Genomic DNA, 11,249 nt, shown 5'->3' on the forward strand with positions numbered 1-11,249 from the left:
TCTGGTTGCTGGGTTCCAAATTACTATAGCAACCATGCATTGATTTGAAAAAGAGACTGGAATATGAATAGGAGAGGCCTGAATACAAAGATGAGTAATAAAAAGTAGCAATGACAATACTAGGGATGAACTAAATTCACTATTTTGGATTCGGCCGAACCCCCGAATCCTTCACGAAAGATTGGGCCGAATACCAAACCAAATTCGAACCCTAATTTGCATATGCAAATTAGGGGTTGAAAGAGGAAAACATTTTTACTTCCTTGTTTTGTGACAAAAAGTCACGCAATTTCCCTCCCCACCCCTAATTTGCATATGTAAATTCGGATTCGGTTCAGCCGGGCAGAAGGATTCGGCCCGAATCGGAATCCTGCTGAAAAAGGCCGAATCCTGTCGGAATCCCAAACCGTATCCTGGATTCGGTGCATCCCTAGACAATACATTTATGGCTTTACAGAGCATTGTTTTTTAGATGGGGTCAGTGACCTCAAATAAACAGCTATAAAATATAAATAATTAAGACTAATTTCTAGGTATTCTATAACATATTAAAACGACCTCAAAGATGAATAACCTCTTTAAGCTGGCCATGCATGTATGGATAAAATCTTGTAACTTTTTCAGTACAGGTATGCTGGTTAGACAATCCTAACCATTTACTGATTTTGATTGATCTTTAGATAACACAGGTTCGAATATTTTCAAATCTGAAACAACTGGTAGCGGTTCTGATCATTTATCATTTATCTGATCATTTATGATCATTCTGATCATCGGTTCTGGTCAAACCTGATCATCAAATGTGTGTGGCTCCTCGTACAATATCTATCTGTATGGCCCATGGGCTGACTGGTCAGATAATGTACAGGATCAGCCAGTGTATCTGTACCTACATGTTAATAACATTTAGGAAGTTTTGCAGAATATGTTTGCAAGTTGGTTTTGTTGTATATCAAACTTGTTAAGAGTAATTTTTAAGTGGGAGATGAAAGGAGAGTTGTACTTGTTAGCAGATCTTATACTGTAAGAAGTATCATTCTAGATGGCTGAATTACTGGATCCAATGATGTCCCTGGCCTATCCACTATAGAGAAAATACAAGTCCTGGTTCTCTCCTTACTTTATATCTCAAACTGATATCCTATCCATGGCCTCCTTAATAGAGTTGAAGCGCAGTGGCACACAGGGTGATTTGAGATGTTTTGCCTAGCATTTGTAATGAGCACCTTGCTACAAGGATTGAACTCTGGGCCTTGTGTTCTGGGGCTCCCTGACCATGACTTTGGGCTATAGACGTACCTAATTTTCTGAACACAAGCCTTGCTAATTAAGGTTTGCTTTCCAGATCTTGTTAGTGCTCAGTCTGATATCCGAATTGCAGTGGTAGGCTGGCACAAAAACTGGAATTCACTCCAAGTAGATGCAAATAAAAAAAGTTTTATTGTGCAAATAAATCATCCCAGAGGTGGCCTTACGCGTTTCGTGCCTTCTGGGCACTTAGTCATAGACTAAAGATACTCTATACAACCAGTGATATTTATACGAAAAAACACCAATCAGAGAAGTGTTCTGGATAACCAATCAGAGCGCTTGTTACATAGGTAAAAGGTTAAAACAGAGAAAATACCAATATAAATACAATATAAAGTACATAAGAGGTTTTTTTTTAAAATAACATTTGCAAAGACGTATACTTCAGACACCATGAGAACATATTTTTTTACAAAATAGTTTAATAAAGATAGTATAAAAATGTGTTTACACACTTTTTTATATATAGTAAAAAGTAGGGATGCACCGAATCCAGGATTCGGTTCGGGATTCGGACAGGATTCTGCCTTTTTCCGAACCGAATCCTAATTTGCATATGCAAATTAGGGGCGGGGAGGAAAATCACGTGACTTTTTGTCACAAAACAAGGAAGTAAAAAATGTTTTCCCCTTCCCACCCCTAATATGCATATGTAAATTAGGATTTGGTTCGGTATTCGGCCGCATCTTTCAAGAAGGATTCGGGGGTTCGGCCGAATCCAAAATAGTGGATTCGGTGCATCCCTAGTAAAAAGCACTGTATTGAGGCCAAGGTGAAAAATCAAATCATTATTATTATTAGCTCAAAGATGGAGAAGCAAGATAAATGCTGTACTTTTTTACATACAAGGCATTAGAACTTTTTGAACATAGGTGAAACTGTATAAAGAACCAAAAAGATATTTGAAATATTCAAGGGGTTATAAATAAAATCCAGACCAAAATCCCGATTCTTTCCTTTAACCCCTTTGTTTCCTAAACAAAGCAAGATACATTGTACTCTAAATTCATTCCTGTGGGTTGTCTAGTTTTTAAATAGAAAATCCATTTAGCTTCCTGTTTTAGGAGTCTATTTACAATATTTCTACCTCTGATATGCGGTGAAATATGTTCAATTGCTGTTACTGAAAAATAATTCAAACATCTATTTGTACAGCTAGCAAAGTATTGCCCCACAGTTGTGGTGCTATTCTCATTTTTTATACTCAAAATATGTTCCCCTATTCGCTCTTAAAGGGTTCGGCAGGTTTGGCCTACATATTGTTGTAAACATTTTTTGCAGGTAATTAAATACACTACATTTTTTGAGTTAAACATTTTTTTCGTAATAGATGAAGAAAAAATATTTGTTTTGTTAACATAACTACAAGTAATGCATCTGGAGGCACCACATACGTACATTCTAGCTAGCCATGTAATAGGAGTGAATTTTTTGTCCTCAACCAGGCTTGGAGAAAGGATATTACCAATGGTTCTTGACCTTCTTGAGACAAAGCGACAGGAAGGCCCAAGAATCTTGTCCAATACTGGATCTGTGCGCAACATGGCAAGATTTTTTTTTACAGTCTTTCTAATCTGATTAAACTGTGTACTGTGAGTAAGGACGCAGGACAGAGTTTGAACATTAATGTTTGTGTTCTGAGAAGATTCAATTGGGACAGAAGAGGAAAGATCAATATGACCAGGCTTATTATCAGAATTATATCTTTTAAAAAGACTTTGTCTTTTGATGTGCTTCGCCTTAGTAAAGGCTGTAATTAGGTGTGTGATTTTACAACCTCTTTGCAAAAATCTGTCACGCAAAAGGCAAGATTCAGATACAAAGTCATCAAAAGAAGAACATATTCGACGCAATCTCAAGAATTGCCCATGAGGTATACTTTTGATTAAGTGACTGGAGTGAGAAGACTCAGCATGCAAAATTGTGTTGCCTGTGTATTGTTTTCTGTAGAGAGTAGTGGAAACTTTATTGTTACAAGAAGCTAGTGTGATATCAAGCAAATTTAAAGACTGTGTTAAATTCAAAGGTAAACTATAGGTTTAGATCATTCTCATTGATGAAGGAAATAAAGTGCCTGACCAAACCAAAAGCATATCATCAATGTAACGACCAAAGTAAACGATATGCTTTTGGTATATGTTAAATTCATTAAAGATGATCATATCCTCCCACCAGCCATGATAAAAATTAGCAAAGGAGGGGGCAAACTTTGCCCCCATTTCTGTACCACAGTACTGAAGATAATATTGTTGATTAAAAAGAAAATAATTACGTGTGAGAAGAAAAGAAATTGATTCAAGAATGAATGTTATAGTATTATTGTCATAACAACAAAGATGATATCTGATAGCAGTCAAACCCAGATTTTGGGGGATACATTAGTAAAGAGACGCCCACCTATAATCTGAATGCCAAGTGAAATTGTTGAACACATGTAATACATGGCCACTATCTCTTAGGTAGCTTGGTAACCTCAAAACAAGAGGTTGCAAAAAGTGATCAATTCATTCGCAAAGTTTTTCTCCTAGGGAGCCAATAACTGCGATGATTGGTCTTCCTAAGGGTGGTCTATCCTTTTTATGTATTTTAGGTAAATGATGGAATATAGGAATTCTAGGAGAGTCAACACATAAGTACTCACTAGTCTTTTTGTCAATCACATTATTTTGGACAGCATTTTCAATAAGAGTGTCTATTTCTACTTTGAATTTAATCGTAGGATTGAAAGTAACTAGTTTATAACAATCCTTGTCTAAGAGTTGTCTTACAGCCTCTGATTTATAGTTATTTTTATTATATATAGTTGATTTTATTTAAAATTACTATTTGTCCACCCTTATCAGCTTTTCTTATCACTATATCTTTGTCAGATTTTAGCATTTTTAAAGCACTCTGTTCTTCAACAGTTAAATTTGAACTTTTTCGCATGGAAAAATTGGTTAACTCTAATTCAACTTGTTTTTGAAACATGGATATAGTATTGTCTCTTAAATGGACTGGATGAAAATCTGAAGGATTAGTGAATTTTTATAGTTAAGGAAGGTGACACTGCACTTGTGTGACTCATTTTCTGACTGTAACGATTCTAATATTAAAGCTGTATTTACTTCTTGAAAGGTATTGAATCTAGATTGTACAAATTCTTGTGGGCATGTATTTGTGCATTCAAAGGTGGAAGAGTCTGTAGTTTGTTCAAAAAAATGTTTCTTAAGTAGCAATTTTCTTACAAAACGGTTAATGTCAACAACAGTATCAAACAGATCAAAGTCATTAGTAGGGGAAAAGGACAATCCTTTACAAAGTCGGCTTAGCTCATCTTGTGTGAAAGTTCTGCTGGAAAGATTCAATATTGTCTCATCTCCTTTCTCTCAGAGTGTAGCCTCCCCGCCTTTGGTAATCGTCCTCCTCTCATGACTCGCTTGAATAGGATCTCCCTTTGTTTTGCCATTTCTGTTTGTGATTGGAGTTTTTCTTTTTCTCGTTTTTTGAAACGTAAGAGGTATCGTAATTTCCTGAGAAAACTTCAAAAACTCTAGATTCACGAATTTCCTGAGAAGAAAGAAGAGAAGAGGAGCAGGCACCAATATCTTGTTCTCTTAAACTATTTGAACTTTCAAAGTCAGTTTCAGAGAAGCTGACATGTTTGCAACTGGAAGATTTAAAAATTGACCTTTGATGTAGGGGAGTACTAGTGTTGTTAAAATTTCTTTTCCCCTTCCCAATAAACCTTGACCAATTATAAATCCTCTTTTGTTCATAGTCTCTTTTGAATTTTTGTGTCTTTCTATCCATTATTTCAGATTCAACCTGTTCAGTACGCATCTTAAGAAAAAGAAAAAAAGAAAATCTCATAAAATCTGAATGTTGATTTAAATGCTCATGATCTTTTTTGTAAGTAGTAATTTCTGTTTTTAGACGTTCATATATATATTGTTTCTTTTCAACTATGAGATTCATCAATCTCAAAGAACATTCAGATAAGATAGTATTCCATTTGTTCATAAATTCTGTCACTCGTGAGTAAAGTGGGATATTTTTTGATTTGCAAGCCCCTTGGTATCATGTTAAGCATGATGTGTTTCTCAAAACTGTCTATTTCCCACCATAATTTAGTTTCTTTCAAAGTTTTTGATTCTAAGTTAACAAAAAAATCTCTAATTGGCGTGGAATCTTGAGAAAACACTCTAATTTGCTTTCTCTACTTTGAGACAGACCTTCCATGGTGAGGGCAAGACTAGAGATTGTGTGTAAGGGATATCAAAAATAGTGCACTGACACAGGTTAGTTCAAATTGAGAACAAACGCAGTGAATTATTACTGAAATAACAGAAGGAAGCACACAAACCTTGTCTACCAATGAGTCACCTTGGCTTCCTTAAATGTAGAAACAATAAATTGTATAGAAAAAGATTTGCATCTTATTAAAGTTAATAGTACAAAATTTGAAAGTAGAATAATAAATTGATAAGGCCAGGTGCCATATATATAGTAGATAGAAAAAGTTATCACATATGAATGAATTTCTAAAGTTGATGAATATCAATTAGAAAAAGCCTAATATAAAGGAATTAATTAATTAATTAATCAAGCTAAATTGATTTTCTATTTATAAACCAGACAACCCACAGGAATGAATTTAGAGTACAATGTATCTTGCTTTGTTTAGGAAACAAAGGGGTAAAAGGAAAGAATCGGGATTTTGGTCCGGATTTTTGTTTATAACCCCTTGAATATTTCAAATATCTTTTTGATTCTCTATACAGTTTCACCTATGTTCAAAAAGTTCTAATGTCTTGTATGTACAAAAATACAGCATTTATCTTGCTTCTCCATCTTTGAGCTGATAATAATAATGATTTGATTTTTCACCTTGGCCTCAATACAGTGCCTTTTACTATATATACAAAAGTGTGTAAACAATTTTTTTATACTTTCTTTATTAATCTATTTTGTAAAAGAATATGTTCTCATGGTATCTAAAATATACGTCTTTGCAAATGTTGTTTTAAAAACAAAAAAAACAAACCCTCTTTTGTACTTGTATTTATATTGGTATTTTCTCTGGTTTAACCTTTTACCTATGTAACAAGCGCTCTGATTGGTTATCCAGAACACTTCTCTGATTGGTGTTTTTTTGTATAAATATTACTAGTTGTATAGAGTATCTTTAGCCTATGACAAAGTGCCCAGAAGGCACAAAATGCGTAAGTCCACCCTCTGGGATGATTCTTTTTGTACAATAAAACTTTTTTTATTTGCATCTACTTTTGGAGTGAAGTTTTTTTGCCAGCCTACCACTGCAATTCGAATGTCTTATGTTGCCTCCCCGAGCTGAAGGTCTGGGGTTTGAGCACCTGGAACCCCTGTTGAAATTGGTAAGTGTACCTTACCACTTACAAGTTTTTACAACTACTGGATATTTTCCCCTCTTTTCCGTATCCCATGTGTTACCTGTAAAATTGTTATACTAAAAAGCTCAGTCTGATACCCTAATTTTGGGCTGCAACACATACAAGATTTTCATTCATTTCTATTGTACAATTTTCTCAAGGACACCAGCCCTCCGATCACAAAGATAATGCCTTCTAGTACTCAGGTTTTTGGCAGATAAAGATACAGATCATTGGTTCCTGAATTGTGGGGGCAAAACAGTGGAAGAAGAGATTCAAAGCATTTCCTGGCATTTCAAATACTCAGAAGCCCAAACAGCCTCAATAGATAGTGATGGTCTATGTGTCATCTTACAGCAGCCCCTCCTGCCAGAATCTACAGATTGTCAGTCCAGGTCTGAAGGAAGAGGTGCCTAATGAATCATTTTGGTTGAGGTTGAATTCTTACTAATTGTTTTGGATATCCCTTGACTTTAGTAGAGTGGCTGTACCACCATGTTTTCGTATGTTATAGATTGCTGGACATTGTCTGCAGCAGGTATTAAGTACTGGACTCTCGTGTGTCTGACAGTTCAGCTTGCACCACCAATCTCATAGACACAAATGCTCTGTGGATGGGCCCTATGCAATTGAGCTCCAGCTCCTCAGCCAGTGGGCTTGATCAATGAGCCAAGCAAAATTAACTCTGGCACACATGGTACAAATGCAGGTAAAACCTGCAAAATGTATTGCATGTAGTGCAATTTTGCACTACCCCCCCCCAGGGCTACTGCTTCTGCCCCCAACCCAGTGGTGAAGACACATTAGGCAGGATTTCCCTAACATGCCTAACTTTTTTCCTGCTTGCGGCCACCGACTGGGGCCAGTAGGAAAGTCGGGGGGCAGCACCAATAGCAGATCTGGGCCACCGGGTTTTTACTTAGTGTCCTGCCAGCCCAGTCTGACTCAGTGCCCCTTCATCAAGCACCCCCCCCAATACTGAGCACCAGGGGAATTGTTTAGAAGACTAACGGTGTGCTGGCAAGTTGTGTGTACTATTGGACTTAGAACCAATATACTGTCCTCTAAGAAGAGGTAAGAAAGGCAGCCCTAAACAGTGACCTTCCTTATGTTCTTCCTTGTGTGGATCATTTTCACTCTGGAACAGTCAAACAAAATGTATTTGTAAACATGCAAAACGTATATTATTACATTATGCACATTCTTTATGAGCCCCAAGGTGGGTATTCTAAAACACAGCAAAGCTACAAGAGAGGCACAATTAGATATAATCAATAATGCTTAAAATAATTTTAAAAAGGCAAGGCATTTTTTCTAATGGCGCTCAAGTACATTATTTGCTCATTAGCACCACATACTAATCTCCATTTTATGTGCCCCCTAGCAGATCATCTTTTCAAATGCAAAAGCATGCAACTAATTCACATTTTTGTACTGTGGCTCCGGCACACCATATTTTCAATAATACAAAAAATAAACTTCCTTAGGGAAGTCATCTATTCCATTGCAAAAGGCAGACACCAGCTTCACGGAGTTTTAATCATAGGCCCAGTGATTCAAATTTTCCCAAAAGCTGCCAAATCTTAAAGTTATGGCCATGCACAGGAGATAAAATTAAGACACTGATTTTTGTTATGATTCTGACAAAATCATATGGCGAGAAAAACAAACGTAATTTGGGGTAGTATGATTTACTGGGTCCATATAATCATTTTACAGCTGGATGTATTTTTGCAACTTGTGGCACTTAAAGGGATTGGGGGTGTTTTCAAAACAAAGATTTTTAATGAAGCAGAATTCAGTTGTATGAAATTAAATCAAATGTGAAAACTGGCTGTACAAAAATTTGGGTACCCTTGTAATTTTCCTAATCTGAAAGCATGTAACGGCTCAATACTGATTACTGGCAACACCAAATTGGTTGGATTAGCTTGTTAAGTCTTGAACTTCATAGGCAGGTGTGTCCAATCATTTAAGTTGGCCAATTGCAAGTTGTGTCTGACTCTCCTTTGAAGGGTGACAGCATGGGATCCTCAAAGCAACTCTCAAAAGATCAGAAAACAAAGATTGTTATCTCAGAGGTTCAAACTGTCAGTTTCAACTATAAGGGCTAGTCCACACGGGGAGATAGCCACGCGTTTGCGGTCGCGGCGACAAATCGCCGCGCCAGTCGCCGCGACCGGCGCAGGCGACAGTTTTGTATGGGTGCCTATGTAAAAACGCCTGTGCTAACCACACGAGGCGATGCGCTTTTCAACAGTCGCCTGAAAAAGCCTGGCGAGGCATTTTCAGGCGACTGTTGAAAAGCGCATCGCCTCGTGTGGTTAGCACAGGCGTTTTTACATAGACGCCCATACAAAACTGTCGCCTGCGCCGGTCGCGGCGCTTTGTCGCCGCGACCGCAAACGCGTGGCAATCTCCCCGTGTGGAATAGCCCTAAGGAATGTAATCAGGAAATGGACGGCCACAGGCACAGTTGCTGTAAAACCCAGGTCTGGCAGGCCAAGTGGCATATGTGAAGAAAGCACACAAGGAACATCTGTATGGCAGGGTAATGAGAAAGAAGCCCTTTCTACATTCACATCACAAATGGAGTTGCTTGTTGTATACAAAAAGCTCATTTAGACAAGCCACAGTCATTTTGGAACAAAGTGCATTGGACTGATGAGACAAAAATTGAGTTTTAATTTTTGGTCATAACCAAAATGCGCTTTGCATGGCAGAAGAAGAACACCCCATTCCAGGAAAAACACCTGCTACCTACTGTCAAAGTTGGTGGAGGTTCCATCATGCTCTGGGGCTGTGTGGCTAGTTCAGGGACTGGGGCCCTTGTTAAAGTCGAGGGTCAGATGAATTCAACCCAATATCAACAAATTCTTCAGGATAATGTTCAGGCATCAGTCACAAAGTTGGAATTACGCAGGGGTTTGATATTCCAAAAAGAAAATGACCCTAAACACACTTCGAAATTTACAAAGGCATTTATGCAGAGGGAGAAGTACAATATTCTGGAATGCCCGTCACAGTCCCCCGACTTGAGTATCATCGAAAATCTATGGAATGATTTGAAGCAGGCTGTTCATGCTTGGCAGCCATCAATTTTAACTGAACTGGAGAGATTTTCTATGGACAAATGGTCAAAAATACCACCATCCAGAATCCAGACACTCATCAAAGACTATAGGAGGTGTCTAGAGGCTGTTACATTTGCAAAAGGAGGCTCAACTAAGTATTGATGTAATATCTCTGTTGGGGTACTGACATTTATGCACCTGTCTAATTTTGTTATGATGCATATGTTCTGTTAATCCAATAAACTTTGTCACTGCTGAAATACTACTTTTTCCATAAAGCATGTTATATATTAAAAGGAAGTTGCTACTTTAAAAGCTCAGCCAATGATAAACAAAACTCCAAAGAATTAAGAGGGGTTCCCAAACTTTTTCATATGACTGTAACTCTATTTTAACCCGCTTTACTAGTTGATCCAGTGGAAGGCAAAAAAAACAAACATTTGAAGCCTCTCCAATTTGCCTCAGAGGGGAAAAAATTCCTTCCTGGCTCCAAAATGGCAATCAAACCAGTCCCTGGATCAACTTGTACTATGAGCTATCTTTCGTAATCTTGTATTCCCTCACTTGCTACAAAGCCATCCAACCCCTTCTTAAAGCAATCTAATGTATCAGCCTGTACAACTGATTCAGGGAGAGAATTCCACATCTTCACAGCTCTCACTGTAAAAAACCCTTCAGGATATTTAGGTGAAAGCTCCTTTCTTCTATTTGGAATGGGTGACCTTGAGTCAGCTGGAAAGACCTACTGGTAAATAAAGCATTAGAGAGATTATTTATATGATCACCTGTGTAAAGGTTGTGTAGAGAAGTTAACCATCCTTACTGAAAGGAAATGTAACCTATGCCCAGGGACAGTAGTGTAGTTCCTGTTTCCTAGTCTGTATAAGGGGAGGAAGCACGTTTATGTCTTTTGGACATATATCTCTTTGGACTCCACCTGGTGCCAGGGATGGCTGTCCTTGAAGCCTGGGGTAAGATCAGAAATAAGTGACAGCTTCAGTGGCGTTACAACGTGTCGCCACCCGGCATGCAGTCATCCCCAATCTGTACTTTCATTGCTCCCCGCAGCTCTCAATAAGGTAAGTGTCTGGGAAGGGGAAATTTCCATGTACTGTAGCTTTAGAGGAAGCTGACCCCCTGATCTCCGGGCCCCCCAACAACCGCAGGGTCTGCTTCCTCTATCGTTATGCTACTGCCCACTTTGTGCTCCATCTGGCAGATTGTCTTGTGGGGTAGATTGCCAGGCAACACCTGCCAGATTCAAGAAGCTAGTATTTAGGGATAGAGAGTGAAATCGCTTCAAGCACACTGCAAGATTCTGATAGAACGGGGACCAGACACCTGTGATGTAATATTCATGTGAACCTGAAAACTTGTGAACTTGATAATGTGATATTATGTTATAAGCTTTTATGCACAAAGGAAGTACCTTCTGTTTATATAATAAATATACTCTTCCTGGCACCCAAGTTTC

The sequence above is a fragment of the Xenopus laevis genome, chromosome 3L (assembly GCF_017654675.1).
Source record: "Xenopus laevis strain J_2021 chromosome 3L, Xenopus_laevis_v10.1, whole genome shotgun sequence".
NCBI classification, from domain to species: domain Eukaryota; kingdom Metazoa; phylum Chordata; class Amphibia; order Anura; family Pipidae; genus Xenopus; species Xenopus laevis.